General features: G+C 35.0%; 1 long non-coding RNA gene across 1 annotated transcript; it reads right to left on the bottom strand.

Annotated features, from left to right (window-relative positions):
* Positions 1-5,855: 5,855 nt before the first annotated feature.
* On the bottom strand, positions 5,856-7,174 carry LOC107939628 (uncharacterized). The gene is made up of 2 exons (XR_001695201.2): positions 6,609-7,174; positions 5,856-6,144 (listed from the first exon to the last, which is right to left on the bottom strand). It is a non-coding gene; the product is annotated as an uncharacterized lncRNA (long non-coding RNA).
* Between the last annotated feature and the right edge of the window lie 12,571 nt (positions 7,175-19,745).

Genomic DNA, 19,745 nt, shown 5'->3' with positions numbered 1-19,745 from the left:
TGTGAACATTAATGCCATATTTGAAGAGACAATTGAAGAAGGGATTTCGTCAAATATTCGTCCATATGAGCCTAGGAGTGTTCTAAACAATTAGACTGCAGAAGATCTTCCTGTAGTTTTTGGAGCTTACTTAGAGTAATGTTTGAAACAAACTTGTTGTTTTAAGCCTAGAAACAATAAAGATTTCTTTGTGAAATAGGCTCATGTTCAAACATCATTATTTCAATGAAGTACATTTTTTGCTATCATTTTGAGTAAATGTTGTTCGTTTCACAAGCAATTGCGTTAATTCTTTCTCTCTAAGTAATTATCTTGATTATTTCTTCAATTATTCTCTTGTTCATAAACATATCATATAGAGCAATAATTACCAAATTCATTCATTCTTTGTATATTTCTGTACCTTTAATAGGTCCCTAGATATCAATGTCATGAGCGACGCTGTTACTGACTCAGAATCACTATTTGAGTGAGACATGTGTTTAAAGGGATCTTAGGACTTTGAAGATGACAGAGACTGTGATTTATCTCCAGATTTGTTAAGGATGGTAGAACAAGAGGAAAAGCAAATTTTTCCTCACAAAGAAACCGTAGACATGGTGACTTTGGAAGAGGGGAAAGTTGTAAAAATTGGAACGTGCATAACTGAAGAAACAAAGCGAGACCTTGTTGGGTTACTTCAAGAATTCAAAGATGTTTTTGCATGGTCATACCAGGATATGCCTTGTTTAAGTCCTGATATTGCAGTAGATTGCCTTCCAATAAGAGAAGATTGCAAGCCAGTGTAACAGAAACTTCGACGAATGAGGCCAGATATTGTCTTAAAGATCAAGGAAGAAGTTAAAAAGTAGTTTGATGCGGGATTCCTTCAGGTGATCAAGTACTTAGAATGGGTAGCTAATGTAGTGCCAGTTCCTAAGAAAGATAGCAAGATGCGAATGTGTGTGGATTATAGAGATCTAAATAAGGCGAGCCCAAAGGACAATTTCCCATTGCCTCACATTGATACATTAGTGGATAACACGGCTGGTTACTCATTATTTTCCTTTATGGATGGTTTCTCAGGGTATAATCAGATCAAGATGTATCCTGAGGACATGGGAAAGACTACTTTTATAACCTTGTGGGGCACATTCTGTTACAAGGTGATGCCATTTGGGTTGAAGAATGCTGGAGCGACGTATCAGAGAGCCATGGTGACTTTATTTCATGATATGATGCACAAAGAAATTGAAGTGTATGTTGACAATATGATAACCAAATCTCGAACTGAAGAGGAGCACATCTAAGTGTTGAGAAAGTTGTTCATGAGATTGAGGAAATTTCAATTAAAGCTTAATCCAACAAAGTGTACTTTCGGGGCTAGATCTGGAAAGCTATTGGGCTTTGTGGTCAGTGAGAAGGGAATTGAGATTGATTCAGACAAGGTCCGGGCTATACAGGAGTTGTCTCCGCCACGTACTCAAAAAGAAGTTCGGAGTTTCCTTGGAAGATTAAATTACATTACGCGGTTTATTTCTCAATTAACGGAGAAGTGTGACCCTATATTCCGTCTTCTTAAAAAGCATAACCCTGGGGAATGGGATGATGAATGTCAAAAGGCTTTTTATAAAGTTAAACAATATTTGTCAAGTCCTCTAGTGTTATCACCCCCAAGTTCAAATAGGCCATTAATATTGTATTTGACCGTGTTTAGTAATTCAATGGGTTGTGTGCTTGGTCAACATGATGAATCGAGAAGAAAGGAAAAGGTGATATATTACCTCAGTAAGAAATTCACTGAGTGTGAGTTGAGATATTCGCCAATTGAAAAATTGTGTTGCGCTTTGGTTTGGACAGCACGAAGATTGAGGCAATATATGTTGTATCATACAACCTGGCTAATTTCAAAACTGGATCCTTTAAAGTATATGATGGAGTCAAATGCTTTGAACGGAAGGATGGCTAGGTGGCAAGTTTTGCTTTCTGAATTTGACATAATTTACACGAGTCAAAAAGCGATAAAGGGAAGTGCAATAGCAGATTTTCTGGCCAGCCGAGTCCAAGAAGATTATGAGCCCTTCAATTTTAACTTCCCCAACAAAGAGATAGTGTATGTAGCAGCTGCTGAAAAAGGCAATACAAAAAGGCACTTTTGGAAATTGAATTTTGACGGAGCCTCAAATGCTGTGGGTAATGGAGTTGGAGCAGTTCTGGTATCCCCAGATGGAGATCATTATCCATTCACATGTAAATTGGATTTTGATTGTACAAATAATATGGCAGAATATGAAGCATGTATCATGGGGCTCAGAGCAGCTATAGAACGCAAGATTAAATTGTTGGAAGTATATGGAGATTCTGTATTGGTAATTTATCAACTTCGAGGTGAATGGGAAACAAGAGATTCTAAGCTAATCAATTATAGAAGGTTGGTGTTGGGGTTAGTTGAGGAGTTTGATGATATTACTTTCAATTATCTACCGCGCGAAGAAAACCAGATGGCAGATGCTTTGGCTACTTTGGCTTCCATGATCAAAGTAAGCCAACAAGAGGATGTGAAGCCTATTCAGATGAGTATTTATGATGGCCCATCTTATTGTTATAATATAGAGGAAGAAGAAAGAGATGATCATCCTTGGTATCAGGATATATTGCGGTACGTGAGAAATCGCGAGTATCCAGATTAAGCCACAGAGAATGAAAAAAGAACGTTGAGAAGGCTCGCTTGCGATTATGTTTTAGATGGAGAGATCTTATACAAAAGAAGGAAAGATCAAGTTCTTTTGAGATGCGTAGATGTCGTGGAGTCCAAGAAAATTTTGGAGGAAGTGCACGAAGGGGTTTGTGGAACGCACGCCAATGGGTTCACAATGGCCAGACAAATTATTCGGTTTGGATATTATTGGTCTACCATGGAAGGGGACTGCATCAATTATGCTAAGAAATGTCACAAATGTCAAATTTATGGTGATAAAATTCATGTACCTCGTTCGCCCTTGCATGTTATGACTTCTCCATGGCCATTTTCCATGTGGGGCATGGATGTCATAGGGCCAATTTCACCTAAGGCTTCAAATGGGCATCATTTCATTTTTGTGGTCATTGATTATTTTACCAAGTGGGTGGAAGCTGCTTCGTACACCAATGTAACTAAATTAGTAGTCAGTAGATTCTTAAAGAAGGAAATTATATGTCGATACGGAATGCCTGAGAAAATCATATCTGATAATGCACTGAATTTGAACAATAGTACAATAGTAGAGATCTGTAGCCAGTTTAAAATCAGACATCATAACTCGTCACCATATCGTCCGAAGATGAATGGGGCAGTGGAAGCAGCTAACAAAAATATCAAGAAGATTGTGGGGAAATGACTGAAACTTACAAAGATTGGCATGAAAAGTTGCCATTTGCTCTTTATGCTTATCGAACATCTGTCCGAACTTCTACTAGGGCAACACCGTTCTCATTGGTCTATGGAATGGAAACAGTTCTACCTATTGAAGTGGAGATACCTTCTCTTCGAGTTTTGGCAGAATTGAAATTAGATAAAGCAGAATGGATACAGTCTCGTTATGATCAGTTGAACTTGATGAGGAAAAAAGGCTAAAGGCTATTTAGCGTGGACAGATGTATCAAAAAAGAATGATACGGGCTTATGACAAAAAGGTTTGCCCAAGAAAGTTTCATGAGGGAGATTTGGTTTTGAAGAAGATTCTTCCCATACAAAAAGATTTCAGAGGTAAATGGATGCCGAATTGGGAGGGACCCTATGTGGTGAAGAAAGCTTTCTCTGTTGGTGCGTTAATACTGGCCAAAATGGATGGAAGAAATTTATCTAATCCAGTGAACTCGGATGCAGTCAAAAAGTACTACACTTGACAAGAGAGGGAAGCCAAAGTGAAAACCCGCAAAGGGCGCTTTGGGGCTTTCAGAAAAAAAAAAAAGGGCTAAAGTGAAAACCCGCAACGAGCGCTTTAGGACCAAATAAAAATAGAAAGGGCTAAGGTGAAAACCCGCAAAGGGCACTTTGAGACTCAATAATAAAAAAAAAAGAGAGAAAGGAGAGGCCAAGGTGGAAACCCGTAAAGGGCGCCTTGTGACCAAAGGGGATTTGAGTTGAAAACCCGAAAATGGCGGCTCAAATATGGATTCAAATTGAGGGGGCGGTGATCTTGGTATACTTGAATTAACCATGAAAGGGATATGTTGCATCTTGGGGCATTGACAAAGTCCTTCTGATCTCTTAAACACATGTTGAGTTTGAATCAGTCTTCAAGAAGTTTGTATAGAGAAGCTCGGGTTGCGATAACATGGGTACCTAGTCTTCGCTTTCAGTAAATTGGTTATCTTTATCCTTTCTTTTTCAAGATATACATTCCCAAATTAATGGCCATTGTTGTTCTTTTGATAATTTACTTTTAATTCAAGATTAATTTCCACTCTTGTTCATTATCATGATTTGATTGCAAGTATGTTGCATTGACATAATGATGAATGAATTAGTGATGTTTTCACAATAGAAGTTTTGCATATTACTCTAGGAGTTTCTAGATCATGCAAGAATCTGAAGTGAGATAATTGTTTGGAATATGCTCAAGTTCAAGGATATATTTGGGATAAACCGCCTCTTTGAGATTTCTGTCCAAATGATAATGAAGCAAATAGGTAGGATATAGTATTGATGATACAATTTTATTCTCGAAAAAAGGAAATGACATTCATACAGAGAGCAGAAATGCACATTTGGCTATAACACCTGAGAAGTGAGGTAGCAGATTAATGTTTTGTCTCAAAAGCAGTAGTAGAAGGAACATTGGAATTACAATGGGGCAAGTTCGCCAGACGAGATAGGTTGTTTCTTTGGGATACTCCTTCAAGAAGATGGTTGAGCAAATGCGTCAGTAACAGCATATTAATGAGCAACGAGTGACGATACCCTAATTTTTTAAAATGGAATCATACTCATTTTTTTCATAACACATTTAGTTAGGTGCACTGGGTCATTTTGATCATAGCATCCTAATTATTTGGCATAAGCATGTGCATATTAAAATGGAGTCTACAGGATAGGTCCCCTGGAGGGCAATGTAGCAACATTGGTAAAGATTGAAGATCTTAACTCCTTGAAGTTGCAGCGGAGTAGATCTTCGCAGATGGTGAAATTTATCTCCATGTATCGGCAATGGAGCAGATTTCACCACCAAGCCTTGTCTCTCTGAGGTAGCAAGAGAATAGGTTAAAGAATGAGTCTTATCTTTCTGAGGTAGCAAGGAAGCAGACTGAGAATTGAGGATATTATCTCCCTGAAGTTGCAGCGGAGTAGATCTTTATGATGGTGAATCTTATCTCCATGTATCAGCAATGGAGCAGATGTTACCATCAAACCTTATCTCTCTGAGATAGCAAGAGAGCAGGATGAAGAATGAGTCTTATCTTCCTGAGGTAGCAAGGAAGCAGACTGAGAATTGAAGATTTTATCTCCCTGAAGTTGCAGTGGAGCAGATCTTCACAGATGGTGAATCTTATCTCCATGTATTGGCAATGGAGTAGATTTTATTACCAAGCCTTATCTCTCTGAGGTAGCAAAAGAGCAGGTTGAAGAATGAGTCTTATCTTCCTGAGATAACAAGGAAGCAGATTGAGAATTGAAGATTTTATTTCCCTGAACTTGCAGTGGAGCAGATTGAAAATGGAATTTTATTTCCATGTATCGACAATAGAACAGATTTAATCTCATCTTCCTAAAGGTGTTTGGAAAAGAGAAGCACCAAAAAGCCAAAAAGCCAAAATTCAATAAGACCAAGCAAAATCGGTTCTTTTGAAATCTCTGCTCTATTCCCGTTGCACGCCAATGAACAAAGAGGGGCAGCTGTAGTCAACCAATTTTGCCCGAGTCTTTATATATTCAATAGCTAGTCAAATAAACTTAAATAAAGTCCCAATAGTCCATTTACAACCTTAAATAAACACTAACAAATAGCCCAAACATATACAAAGGCCCAAAAACCAATGAGCCCAATTTGCAAAAAGGCCCAAACTTGAAAGAACCCCAAAAGGGGAATCTCAGTAGCTAAAAGCACTAGAGGTTTCTGGAACACACCAGTGCTGCAATCACGGCTTTCACGAGTAAATTTTTTCTGTATAGCCGTTGCTCCATCCCTGCATTAGAATATACGAGAAGAAGGATAACAGAATTGACAGCAATGAAAATAGAATTTCATTTTTTTTATATATATTATTATTCTGTAAATCTAGGCTATAAAGAGCCTCATTCTGTACTCCAGATTTTTTACACAGAATATACTTTACACATACATTATACACGCATAGAAGAGAGAAAAGCGATTTAGAATCAATAGAGGTGATCTCATTTTTTTTCTCTTTCGATTTCTTTTGTTTTTTTATCTTCTCTTTATTTCCCTATGTGTTTGATCATTTTTTATATAACTCAAGGCCAAGGAAAGCTCTAAGTTTGCCATGCAAATATAAGAGCAAGAGGTCACATAATAGTGGAACTCAATTTATTTTACAAATCTATTTTCATTTTAAAAAAAAATAAAGAAAGATAACTTGAGATCTGAAAACTTCATTCAAACAAGGAAGAAGGAAGGGAAAATACTCACCAAGCTCTTCAATAGGTGGTCGAGTATTTACGGCAGGAGTCGGGAGTGGTTTCGCGTGCTGCTGGACACCAGATCTGATGGTGATTCAGCCGTCTGTGGAAAAACCTTAGCAAAAAATGTGTTCTAATTTAAAAAATGAATGAAAGTGTCTTGGTTCTGGAAAATAAAAGGGTAAATGAAGGCCAAAGGGTTTTCTTCATTACGGCGCCATTTCCTAGCACAATGACTCGCGCGTCAGCCCGTTTTGATAGGCCGGGTATGCGCCTGATTGGGGCAATGGGGAAAATTGCGCGTCTGATCCTTTTCCTTTGCGCGAGCTTTCAATTTTCCCCTGATTCACCTATTCTGTTCCTTTGCACCTGGAATGGTATTTTTACGCAGCAGGTCCCTCCTCTTTGCGCTGTATCAAGATCTGCTCCCCTTTTGCGCCTAAATTGCGTTATTCTCTGTTTTTTAAATTGTTCATCAGATTTGTATATTTTGGCATTCTAATCCTTATTTCCATACAATGTTTTAAGATTGGGAATAATTTCAAATATGGTTCTTGTGAAATTAAATGCGTCACATATGAGTCTTTATTTCTTTTTTTTTCATAGTTTATTTATTTATGCTATTTGTCCTTTTTAGTTTGTTTTGATTTCCATTAAGTAATTTGCAAGATTTGTGTTATAATTTTAAATTAGATTTTTATTTGCCTGTACATGTTGAATTACTTTGTTGATAGGTTTATTCTTTTTCTTTCTGGTCATTTATATTATTTCTAATGTACATGTTAATTGTGTTATTTGTATTGTTCGTTAATTATTTGTTGTAATTTGGGGTACTTGAATTTCCATATGATTGTACACTATTTTATGTAATATTTTTATGTGTTATTATACATGTATATACTTCATAATAATTAGTTTTATTCCATGAACATTATCAATATTGTTTTAAAGCTAATTTCACCTTTTTCATGATTTCCATGGAATAACTAACATTTAGGCATACATAACACCAAACATGTCTTTGATTGGCCATTCCAACAACTAATCATTATCAAGCATTTACATACCATTCATCAGCCATATCATAAGATCATACACACAAAATGGCTATGATGTTATACATGTCATACTCAAAATGAAACATCTAGCTATACCAAAATAATCCTCGTGATAGTGTGCCCGGACCTCTGACGTACTTTACGATCCCCGAGTTAGCTTGACAAAACTATAAAAAGAAGGAAAATAAAAGGGGTAAGCATTAAGCTTAGTAAGTTTGCATGCAAATAAATAACAACATTCATAAGAATTATCTTACTACTTGGCATACTTAATGTAACTTCATTAATTGTCATAGACATATTTTAAACTTCTTCACTTACTCACTTCCTTAAATACTTACTTACTTAATCAAATTTATTAATACATTTTACTTACCTTTTTCCTTATCAAGCATACATGAACATTATGTAATTACCTTTGCTCTTCTAGCATGAACTTGTCTTACCTTTTTAGTATAACTCATCTTACCTTACCTTACCTTGATATTCTCTTTAAATTTTCCCGTTGAACCACTTGGAATACTAAGGATACACTGGTACCTTACCATTTCCATGGCTTGTCATGGTCTTACGTGGTATCCTTTTGAAACTTACCACTGCCATGTCTTGACATGGTCTTACATGGTATCCTTGCCTTATGAACTCACCAATGCCATGCCTTGGCATGGTCTTACATGGGACCTTTGCCTTATAGTAACTTATCAATGCCATGTCTTGACATGGTCTTACATGATATCCTTGCCTTAGAAACCTTTCCAATTGCCATGTCTTTGCATGGTCTTTCATGGTATCCTTGAACCCTAATGTCATGACATTTGTATCCGACACGTTCCTAAGGTTCAACCGGGACTTTCTGAAATTACTTCTCCGTCAATTCATGCTTGAGTCTTCTTTGAATAATTTCATAAAATAAATATACACATGCTGGAAATTAACAAAATTAACATAAAATAATAGAATATTGCATTTATTTACCGCAAACTTACCTCGAAACAAAATACGATCAACTATATCGATTTAGTCCACTATCTTTTTCTTTCCCCGGTCTAACTCCGGATTTTGTTCTTCTTGATCTATAATAAAAAAATAGCTTATTTAATACTCACATTTATTAAAACAGTCCTTGACCAAACTTTGGCAAAATTATATTTTTGCCCTTAAATTTCACATATTTGCACTTTTGCCCCAAGGCTTGTAAATTAAACTTCATCCTATTTTCTTATGTTATATGACATGCTGATCATTTTTCCCTTCTATGGAAACATCAAATTCTCACTCTAACATGTACTTATGACCATTAGTATTTTTACCGATTAAGCCCTTTTACTCGTTTTCACTCAAAACCGAGTAGCACAAGTTGTCTAACATAATTTAAAACCTCAAATTCTATCATAAAACACCAAAATACACAAATTTCACCTATGGGTATTTTTCCAAATACGAACCCTAGGTTGAATTATTGCTAGCATAAGCTAAATCAAGTTACCGGGACTCCAAAAACGTAAAGAACATTAAAAACGGGGCTTGGAATCACTTACTATGGAGCTTGGAAGCTTGAAACAAACCCTAGCTATGGAGAACCCTTGAAATTTTGGCCTAATGAAGAAGATGGACAAAAATTGGCTTTTAATTTTGTTTTTAATTCATTTTAATAACTAAATGACCAAAATGCCTTTACTACTAAACTTTCCAAAAATTTCATCCATGTCCAAATTTTTGTCCATAAACTTAGAAATTGGTCAAATTGATATTTAAGACCTCCTAATTAATATTTCAAAGTAATTTCATACTAGAAACTTCTAGAATGCAAGTTTTGCAACTTATTCAATTTAGTCCCAAATTTCAAATTAAGCACTTTATGCATAGAATTTCTTCACGAAAGTTTCACACAATCATGCAATCATATCATAGACCTCAAAATAATTATGAAATAATTATTTCTATCTTGGATTTGTGGTCTCGAAACCACTATTCTGATTAGGCCGTAATTTGGGATATCACACATAATGCCCACAACGAGTCCTAAAGGTAGTCTTATGCACATCAGTCTCATTTACCTTCAACTAATGATATCTAGAATGAAAATCAATCTTCGAAAACATTGACGCCTTATGAAACTGATCAAACAGATAATCAATCCTCGAAAGTGGGTACTTATTCTTTAACGTTAATTTGTTCAATTGGCGGTAATCCACACACATCCTCATAGAACTGTCTTTTTTTTATTATAAAAAGAATTAGTGCTCCTCATGGAGACATAGTAGGTCGAATAAACCCCCTATCCAGAAGTTCCTGAAGCTACAATTTTAACTCTTTAAACTCCTTTGGTGTCATACTGTAAGAAGCGATGGATAGTGAAGCTGTCTCGGCAAAACTTAATTTTGAACTCAACCTCCTTATTTGGTGGTAACCTCAACAATTCCTTAGAAAACACGTCTAAAAAATTCTATAGTGCGAATATCTTCCACAACTGATCCTGTAACACCCCTTACTCGTGTCCTACGTCGGGACAAGGTACAAGGCATTACTGGACTTAAACACAAACAATCATGTAAAATCGCGCCATAAAATTTCATTAAAATAAAAATTAATTATACGCAAGCATATCATCCCTTATTTGGGTCTACGAAGCCCAAAACATACATTGGGAGAGGTCTGGAGCTAAACCGAGAACTTTGGAAAGTTTTGGGAAAAACTTAAAAAATTATTCTCACGAAACAAGGTCAACGCCCGTGTGGACACAAGGGTACGCCCGTGTGTCTTTGACACGCCCATGTCCTTAGGCCGTGTAACTCTCTGTTTATGACATCGGTGAATAATTTGAACTACACAGCCAAGCCACACATTCGTGTGCTAAGGCCGTGTCCCCCACATGGTTGAGACACACGGTCGTGTCTCAGCCCGTGTGGCCAACACTTAGGCTATTTTCCAAGCCTTTAAGTTACCCTTAATCCTTCACATCTTTATTTCTATATTACACATTTAATTCATGGCCATGACCATTTAGATTGGTCATAAAACATTCATCATGAACATATTTCATAACACCAACCATATATGACCAACAAGCATAATCACATCACAAGCATTAGAACATAGCATAGACAGATAGGTTCACAAACCATAATCAATATGAGCCACCCTTCATGGCCATATACAAATAACTCAATATAGGCCAATACATTTGGCTAGTCATGTTAATACATATAAAAAAAATAAAAATAAAAAACCAAGTCGCTATACATGCCATTCACTTGAAGGCGCTTAACATATATATATCAATATTCTAAAGGTGATGGTTTGATAGTGTGGTGCTGCCTCCGACAAATCTCCAACCCCGAGTTAACCTGTTAACACTAAAGAAAAGGAAAGCAAGGGAGTAAGCTTTATAACTTAGTAAGACCTTATGAAATTAATAAGCAATTTATCAACTTGCTTCTCAAGGCAATACCACAATATTTGAGCTTTTGCTTATGTTCAAGTCAAGTTATTTTCTCTAGTTACAGTCACTAAATTATTTATATCAGGATCTATGAAACTCCCAATTAAGATCCGCTAATTTTTCCAGAAACTAGATTCACATATATTTTTACAATAAAAATTTCAGAATTTTTGGTTTATCCAATAAGTACAGTTTATTCTTTAAAGTCAACCCCTATTTTGTTGTCTGATAGTTCCGACCCCTCTTCAGTAAAAATTAATTATCTCCTCATACAGGATTCAAATGATGTTCCCTTTTGTTTATTTTCAAAATATACTTATTAAGGATTCTAATAATATAAATTATAACCCATAATTATTGTTTTACAATTTTTAATGATTTTCCCAAGTCGGAAGAGGGGATTTTAAAATCATTTTGACTCAGTCTCACAACAATTCAAATATCTCATAATATGAACTTCTTTTGCTTACAACATTTCTTCTATATGAAACTAGACTCAATAAGCTCTAATTTCATATTTTATTCAGCCCTAATTCGATTTCCACAATTTTTGGTGGATTTTCAAATTCGGACTGCTGCTACTGTCCAAAATTGTTTCAACGCTAATTTTACCTTTTCATAATTATCTTTAAATAGGCTTTTATGCCAATCAATTTCTCTTTTCATATTCATTAGGCCACAAGGTGAAGGGATAAACATATCATGTCCCAATTTAATTCAACCTAAAAGCCTCACACATAATCATCCATCAAATTTACCACATAATTATACACCATAGGTATTGACCTAATATTTACAAGGTCGTCACAAAGTCATTCTCATAGGTATGACTTACTTATTTACATTCTTACCAAAAGTCCAATATACAAAGAGCTCATCACTCATGAATTTTTAGTACATACCTGTACCCTTTCAACATGATCATAAACATAGCTTACTCAATTTATTCCTTACAAATCATACAACATAAATTGAGCACGCATTTTATGAATTTCATGTAAGTACTTGTACCATTCACAACATGGTCATAACCTCTTTTATTCCGACATAAACCGTAAATTTCCCGTTGAACCATTTAGATTACTATAAGATATTCAATAAGCCTCAAGCATAGGGGTGCCGACGCCATGTCCCAGACATGGTCTTACACTGGCTCAGACATCAAAGTCGATGCCATGTCCGAGACATGGTCTTACACTGACTCTCGTATATTGAGGTCGATGCCATGTCCCAGACATGCTCTTACACTGGCTCTCATCTATCGGTTCCGATGTCATGTCCTAGACATGGTCTTACACTAGCTCTCATATATCAGTGTCGATGCCATGTCCCAGACATGGTCTTACACTGACACATATCGAGCCGATGCCATGTACCAGACATAGTCTTACACTAGTTCTCATATATCGAGGCTGATGCCATGTCCCAGACACGGTCTTACACTAGCTCTCATATATCCCTAGCGTCATGGCATGAATATCTGACCTATTATTACGATTCAACTGGGAGTTTCTCGTATTAATCTCATCATACATTACTCATAGCCACATTCAAACATTTTATGCAAAATAAATCATTAAATGCATAATAACAATAAAGTTGTAATATTTACGCACATCTTACTCGTTTCAATGGAATATCATATTCTATCAAATTTCTAATGTATTCAATCATCATATAAATGTTATTAACATTTGGCATCACTTTCTCATACTCAATATCATCAACATATAATTCAATACAATCATAGCAAGATAGATTTCAAGTATATTAACAATAACATGGATAACATGCTTATTTAGTCACATGGACTTACCTCGAATGCAAAAACGGCTAATTATTCCCTTTTTGTCCTAAACCACGTACTTTCTCGATTTAAGCTCGAATCTCAATTTTTTATCTAAAATAATAAAATTTAATCATTTAATCATCCATTAAATTAAGTGTTCTACAATTCATACTTTGCCAAAATGACCATTTTACCTCTAGACTTTCACAAAAATTACGATTTTGTCTCTAAGCTCGTAAAATGATTTTTATCAAATTTCCTTATTAACCAAGCCTAGCCCAACCTTTATTACTCTTGTAGCAACTCAAAATTCTAATTATTTCACACAATCCCTATCCATTTAACAAACTTTACAAAATGGTCCATATTAGGTGTTTTCATGAAAATCCTTTTACAAAAGTTGTTTATTTTACAACCATGATTCATTTTCTTCCATAAATTTTCAGCTAATAACATAAATACTCTCATGGAAAACTTTCAACCATTTTGCAAAATATTCCCCTCATTAGCTAGCCTATGCTACAAGGGTCCCAAAAGTACAAAAATCATTAGGAAAAGCCATAAAAAATCACTTACTTGTAAGGGATATAAGTTGCTAATATTTTTGAGCTTTCAAAACCCCCTCTTTGCTGGTATTTTTGGTGGGGAAGGAGGAAGATGAAAGATGATACCTTTTTTTTCTTTATTTTATTATATTACTAGTCAAAATAAGTCACCAAACTTACCTAACCATTGAAAATTTTTATCTCTTTGTCTCTATGGCCGGCCAAGCCTTTCTTTAAGGTCTATTTTCTCTTTAAAGACCCCTAATTATGGTTTTCTAGCTATTTAACAAATTTAGCTAGCGAAACAAGACTTTTGCCCTTTATGCGATTTAGTCTTTTTTTTCTCAATTAAGCTCACAAACACTAAAATTAATTCACCAAAATTTTCATGTACCCATAAAATCATGCTATAACTCCAAAATTATATTAAAAATAATTTCTTGACCATCAAATTTGTGGTCCCGAAACCACCATTCCGACTAAGCCCAAAATCAGGCTGTTACAGATCCCCAAAAGCCAAATACACATCACACCCCTTTCAGGCCAACTTTTTGGCCACCATAGCGGAGATTACATTGGAGAGGTAATCTAGATGCTTGCCGACCATCTACACTTCCTCACCATCCCCAACCTTAAGCGTCACCCTCTTAGAGTCACAATCCAATCCAACTCGATGCTCTACCAACCAACCCATAACTAGTACAAAATCGAACTTTCTAAATGGCAACTCCATCACATTAGCCGAAAAAACAAACCCCTGAACCTCAAACGGACACTCCTAAATACTTTATTGACTCAAATTGACTGCCCCAATGGACTAATCACAAAAACCATACTACTAGTGTCCTCAGTCAAAATCCCCAAATTACCTGCTACATTACTAGAAATATATGAGTGCGTGGAACACAGTCAATCAAAGCAAAATAAGGATGTGAATGCATAGTAAACATACCAGTTATCACATCAGTCGCATCTTTGTGCTCATGGCGCATTACCACATAAACCGAAGTAGGTTGTCTCGCCTCAGTTTGAATCGTACCTTTGCCCAGTGCCCTTTAACCACGACTCTTAGCGGCCTGCTAAACTGGCTTTTGAGGCTGAGTTTGTTCCTAAACCGAAACTCGCATTGACTCAACCATATTTTTCATCGGGAAGGTTTTCAATGGTTATATGATTTGTTATTTAATCTTATAAATGTATACATGATCTTCTGAATGTATAAATGAATTGTTATTGAATGATCTAGTTTGATTAATCAGATTATACAATATGTTTATAAACATAAAGATGCACCTGTTGAATGGTTGTGGTTGACATGATTATTGTTTATTATTGTATATTTGATATGCTTATAAGGTAAGTCTCATCGTTTCAACCGTTGAACTTACTAAGCTCTATTGAACTTTATTCATGTCATTTTTCTTATTTCTTTGTAGATAACGTTTTGTGGAATCGAGTGACCGGATCAACCTAAAGATCACACTATCCAGATATATATCGGTAGATTTTAAAAAGCTTACCTTTAGGTTATATGGCATGTAATTGGTGTCTTGTATATGTTTTGGATATTTATTACTTGTGGTGCATTTTATACTTTGATGATGTTGTGTAAACTTGATTTTGTCTCACTTTTATATATGTTTTTGGGATATGGTTTGTAAAGGTCTATATGTAGATGATTTGGTCATTTTAGATTAAGCCACTTATGAATGGATCGGTTGTGGTAGAATTTAACATGAATGGAAGGTATGAATTGGTAAGTTTAGTATGTGTTTAAAGTCTATATTTGTGAGCTTTGAATGTGAATTGGTTTGTGTATAAAATGTGGTGCCATTGGGGGCATATTGGTTAGGCACTTAGGTTGTATGTTTTGGTATGTTTTTAGTTTGTTTGAATGTGTTTTGAAGGTATATGAATGCTTATTTTTGGTTTGGCATGCCACCTAAGAAATTGGTTTAGTTTGCCTTGCTTTGGAAGCTATTTTAGGTGTACACGGGCTGTCACACGATTATGTAACACACACAGTCACACCACACGATCGTTTGGACTATTTAAATTTTGATGCATGTTTATCTCACACGGTCACAAGTTGTTACACGATCTGAAGACACCGTCGTGTGACCTTATTTCAAATACTTACACGGTCTAGAACATGACCTATGACATGACCGTGTGACCTTATTTCGATTTGTACACAGGTGGGCACACGGGCTGCAACATAGCTGTGTGACCCAAATTTCAAATTGTACACAATTTGGCCACATGACCATGTTTCTGAGCCACAGAATCTGGACTTTGTAACATGGCCGTGTAACGACCATTTTCATAATTTTTACATTTTTTCCATAATTTTGTTTTGTTTCATATTAGTCCCTAACTGTTTTCAAACTATTTTTAAGGTCTCGTAAGTTCAATTTAAGACCTGTAAGTGTATTTTAAGTTATTCTTAATATGTGGATTGGATATTGATATTGAAATTAATGTTTGAATGGTTTAATGATGTTATTTGATTTGTTGTAATACTCTATAACTTTAATCCAACAACGGAGACGGGTCAGGGGTATTATAATTCGAGACCCATATAATTACTGCATATTTATGTTATTTTACATAATATATTATAGAGGGGAGTCGTTAATGGATTATTGAATCGAAGTGCTATGGTTTAGATTAAATATCAAGACATGGACTAAATTGAATAGAATAGAAAGTTCTATAAATTCATTGATATGTGATAATTGGTATGAAATTGAGTTGATATATAATGTATATATGATGAAATATTAGATGCGACTAGCATGTTTGTGTGTTTGGGTTGTTCACATGTTATGCTTGAGAGCTTTATTTTTTTGAATCAATTTATTAGCCTTCGATTCGAAGGTTATATTCCTAGAACTCACTAAGTTCAATTTGAACTTACCCAGTTTCCTTCATTCTGTTTTCAAGTACCTTAGGTCTCACTTTGGACTTAAAGAAAGGGACTTAGCCAGATTGCGACCTCATTTGTGAGTTATTCCTTTTTTTTTATTTTTGTAACATGTACATATCATGACAGCTTGCAACCTTGGCCAACTAAGAGCATTGTTTTGTTGCATCTTGTTGAAAATTATATATATTCATGTTAAGTTTTTGTATAAGTTGATTGGATGTTGTATTTTTTCGATCATCAGTACCCTTGGAAAATGATTTTTTTTTAAATTCATATATATGCTTTTGGGTTAAGTTCAACCAATCCAAAGTTTGCTTAAGTAACCTTTGAGCACTACTACCTTTTCACTTATTTTTTCGTATGTGTTTGTGGTTAGACCCTGATCGCTAATTCTCATTCTTAGTATGGCATAAGAGGTGAACCTTGTTTCCTGAAATTACACATTGACCTTAGTATTTTGGGTAACACCAGGTTCATCGGTCGTCCCGGTGGGCAAAAGGGTGTTACACAAATACTATAGTGTAATGGTGATTGTTAATTCCTATGAAAACTAAAAAATGAAGATCATACCCATTCTTCTTTTATGTTGTGTCAAATGTAACCACATCTCCAAAGTATTCATAATCAACCCAACTATTTGAGTTTGCCTAGAAAAGTTTTTTGAGACGCTTATCTAAGCTTAATACATAGTCCATATGGAATCCAAGATCAGTCATTTTCCCCCTAAAAATTTACTAACACAACATTTGCATCATTAGGTGCAATTGATTTCATTACCTTCACATGTAGCTTATTCACAATATCTTTCCTAGTGAAACTTATATTACTAAAGCCCCCCACTCGATCAATAAAGAAATTTATCATCTGACATGGTAGAATACCAAATCTTTTCATTTCCATTGCTTCTACTTTCTCACCTTTAGAAACTAAACGATTAGATTTTATGAGACTCTTTTGTGGTTGTTTTACCATCTCATGGTTGTGATCCTTTTCAAATTTACTGACTACCCATCTATGTGTTATCGAATTACGTGAAAACCTATTTTGGGCCTTGCAATCGGTTATGATCATTACTCTTGGCTCTTGCACCATTTTCTCATTATTCATCCATTTCTTATATATCTCTCCTTATCTATTGCATAATAAATACTTTATAATAACTTCCTTTGCATGACGATCTCTCTTTATCACTTCCAAATCTCACACTAAAACCCACATTATGTGTATAGGTCAAGTAAAATAAGATAGCTTTAGATAATGACGCAAACTTCATACCTTGAATGTTTGTTGCTGTTATGCCCACTGCATTTCTACCATTAAAATTCCATCAAAGTCATGACTCCCATCTAATTCTTCATTCTCTTCTCTGTTATTATTTGAGAATCCCACCTTATTAGATTTAATGCTTGCAATCGACTGGTCTTTCAAATTAAATTCAACATTATCGCCTATTTTGTCAACCCTCTGACTTGTTGAATCCCTTACACTTTCCAATTCCCTATTCCCCAAATACCTTATCACATAGTAAATCTTTACTACCATTGTTTCTAGACCACTTCCACTCAATTTTGAATATTTGAAACAAAGACAAAACCCTTCACCAGAAACAAAAATGGCAAATTTTCTTTTCCTACACTTTCTTTTTCTTCCATTTTGAATAACATTTGACGTTTTACCTTTACTTTCGTAGGTACCATTCCAAGGCACCACTCTATCCATGCTTTCATGAAAATGGAAATTTTCAGATGCTGTGGAAAGTGTCTAATGTTATGACCTAGAATGGAATGAAACCAGTAGAAACAATTTTGTAGGTTATTTCCTATTACACGTGGCATTATCGATAGAACAACACACCATGTTTTGCTAATCAACTTTTAACGGCTAAGATGCATCTGGTTCGCACAATGGATCACACAACTAAAGATCACACCGTAGTCGACACCAAAACAAAGTAGCTATTCATTTCTTGAGCAACTTTCTGGACATCCAAAAGCTCACTTTTTGCTTAAAAATGGCAATTATTCCTCTCATATTTGGCAAATGATGCAATAATAGTTTATAAATATTTTTTAGGTTTATCGGATCCTTTCAAGGACTTCAATTTCCCAATGCTCACATCATTCCCTCCAATGTTCCAATAGAACTCACCTTTAATCAACAAACATGTAGACTAGAAGTAGACTTTGGAGGCACACATAATCCAGGCCGAAGAAATAAGAAGTGAATATGGATTTTAAGATGATAAGGCTTCAAATTAGTAGAGAAAGGAAGACAAAAACTATAACACCCCTTACCCGTGTTTGACGCTGAAACAGGGTACAAGGCATTACTGGACTTAATCACTAATCATCGTATAAAAATTGATTCATAATTTCACTCTAATTTAAAACTTTTTCAAACACATTCAAGTTGTCCCTTAAAAAGAGCTTACAAGGCCCATACATGCTTTAATTCAACCACACACATAGGCAAGCATGCACATTCATAAATTGCATCATTTAATTAATAACATAATCAAGACTATCTACATTAAATGACTTTATACAATAGAGACCTTCAAATAACATAGGTCAGTATTTAAAGCCAATTCCTAGCAACTTAATAACAATTAAATGAGTCTCCATACATGCCAAAGACTTAAAATACTTTAATACCTTTATATATCGATCAATAGTTTGATAGTGTGATTTAACCTCCAGCGACCTCCAACTCGAGCTAACATTTGTGACACTATAGGAAAAAGGAAAGGAAGGGAGTAAGCATTATAGCTTAGTAAGTAAGTATGTAAATATTAATAAAGAATACATTATCATACTTTAAACAAAGTCACAATATGTTCCCAGAATATTACCATCACAAACACACATACTTTCACTATTACAATCATAAACAGGTTCAAAATCAGCTATCTAGCAGAGTACCAGCAACTAAATTATTTATTTCTAGAGCTACAGAACTCCAAATTACAAATCGTTAATTTTTCTTGAAACTAGATTCACATATATTATTACCATAAAATTTTCATAATTTTTGGTCCATCCAATTAGTACATTTTATTCATTGAAGTTACCCCTATTTCACTGCTCAACTGTTCTGACCACTATTCACTACGAATCAATTTTCTCCTTGTACAGAATTAAAAGAATGTTCTTGTTTATTTCATTTGAAACTAGACTTATTAAGAATTTCAAAGATATACATTATATCCCATAATTATTTTTTACAATTTTTAATGATTTTTTCAAGTCAGAATAGGGGATCACGTAGTCATTCTGAACCAGTCTCTCAAAAACTTAAATATCTCATAATATAGAATTCCTTTACTTGCTCTATTTCTGTTATATGAAAATAGACTCATTAATCTCTAATTTGATATCTCATTCA

Source organism: Gossypium hirsutum, chromosome A12 (assembly GCF_007990345.1).
Source record: "Gossypium hirsutum isolate 1008001.06 chromosome A12, Gossypium_hirsutum_v2.1, whole genome shotgun sequence".
Lineage (NCBI taxonomy): Eukaryota > Viridiplantae > Streptophyta > Magnoliopsida > Malvales > Malvaceae > Gossypium > Gossypium hirsutum.
This window is presented reverse-complemented; position numbering and strand designations above follow the sequence as displayed.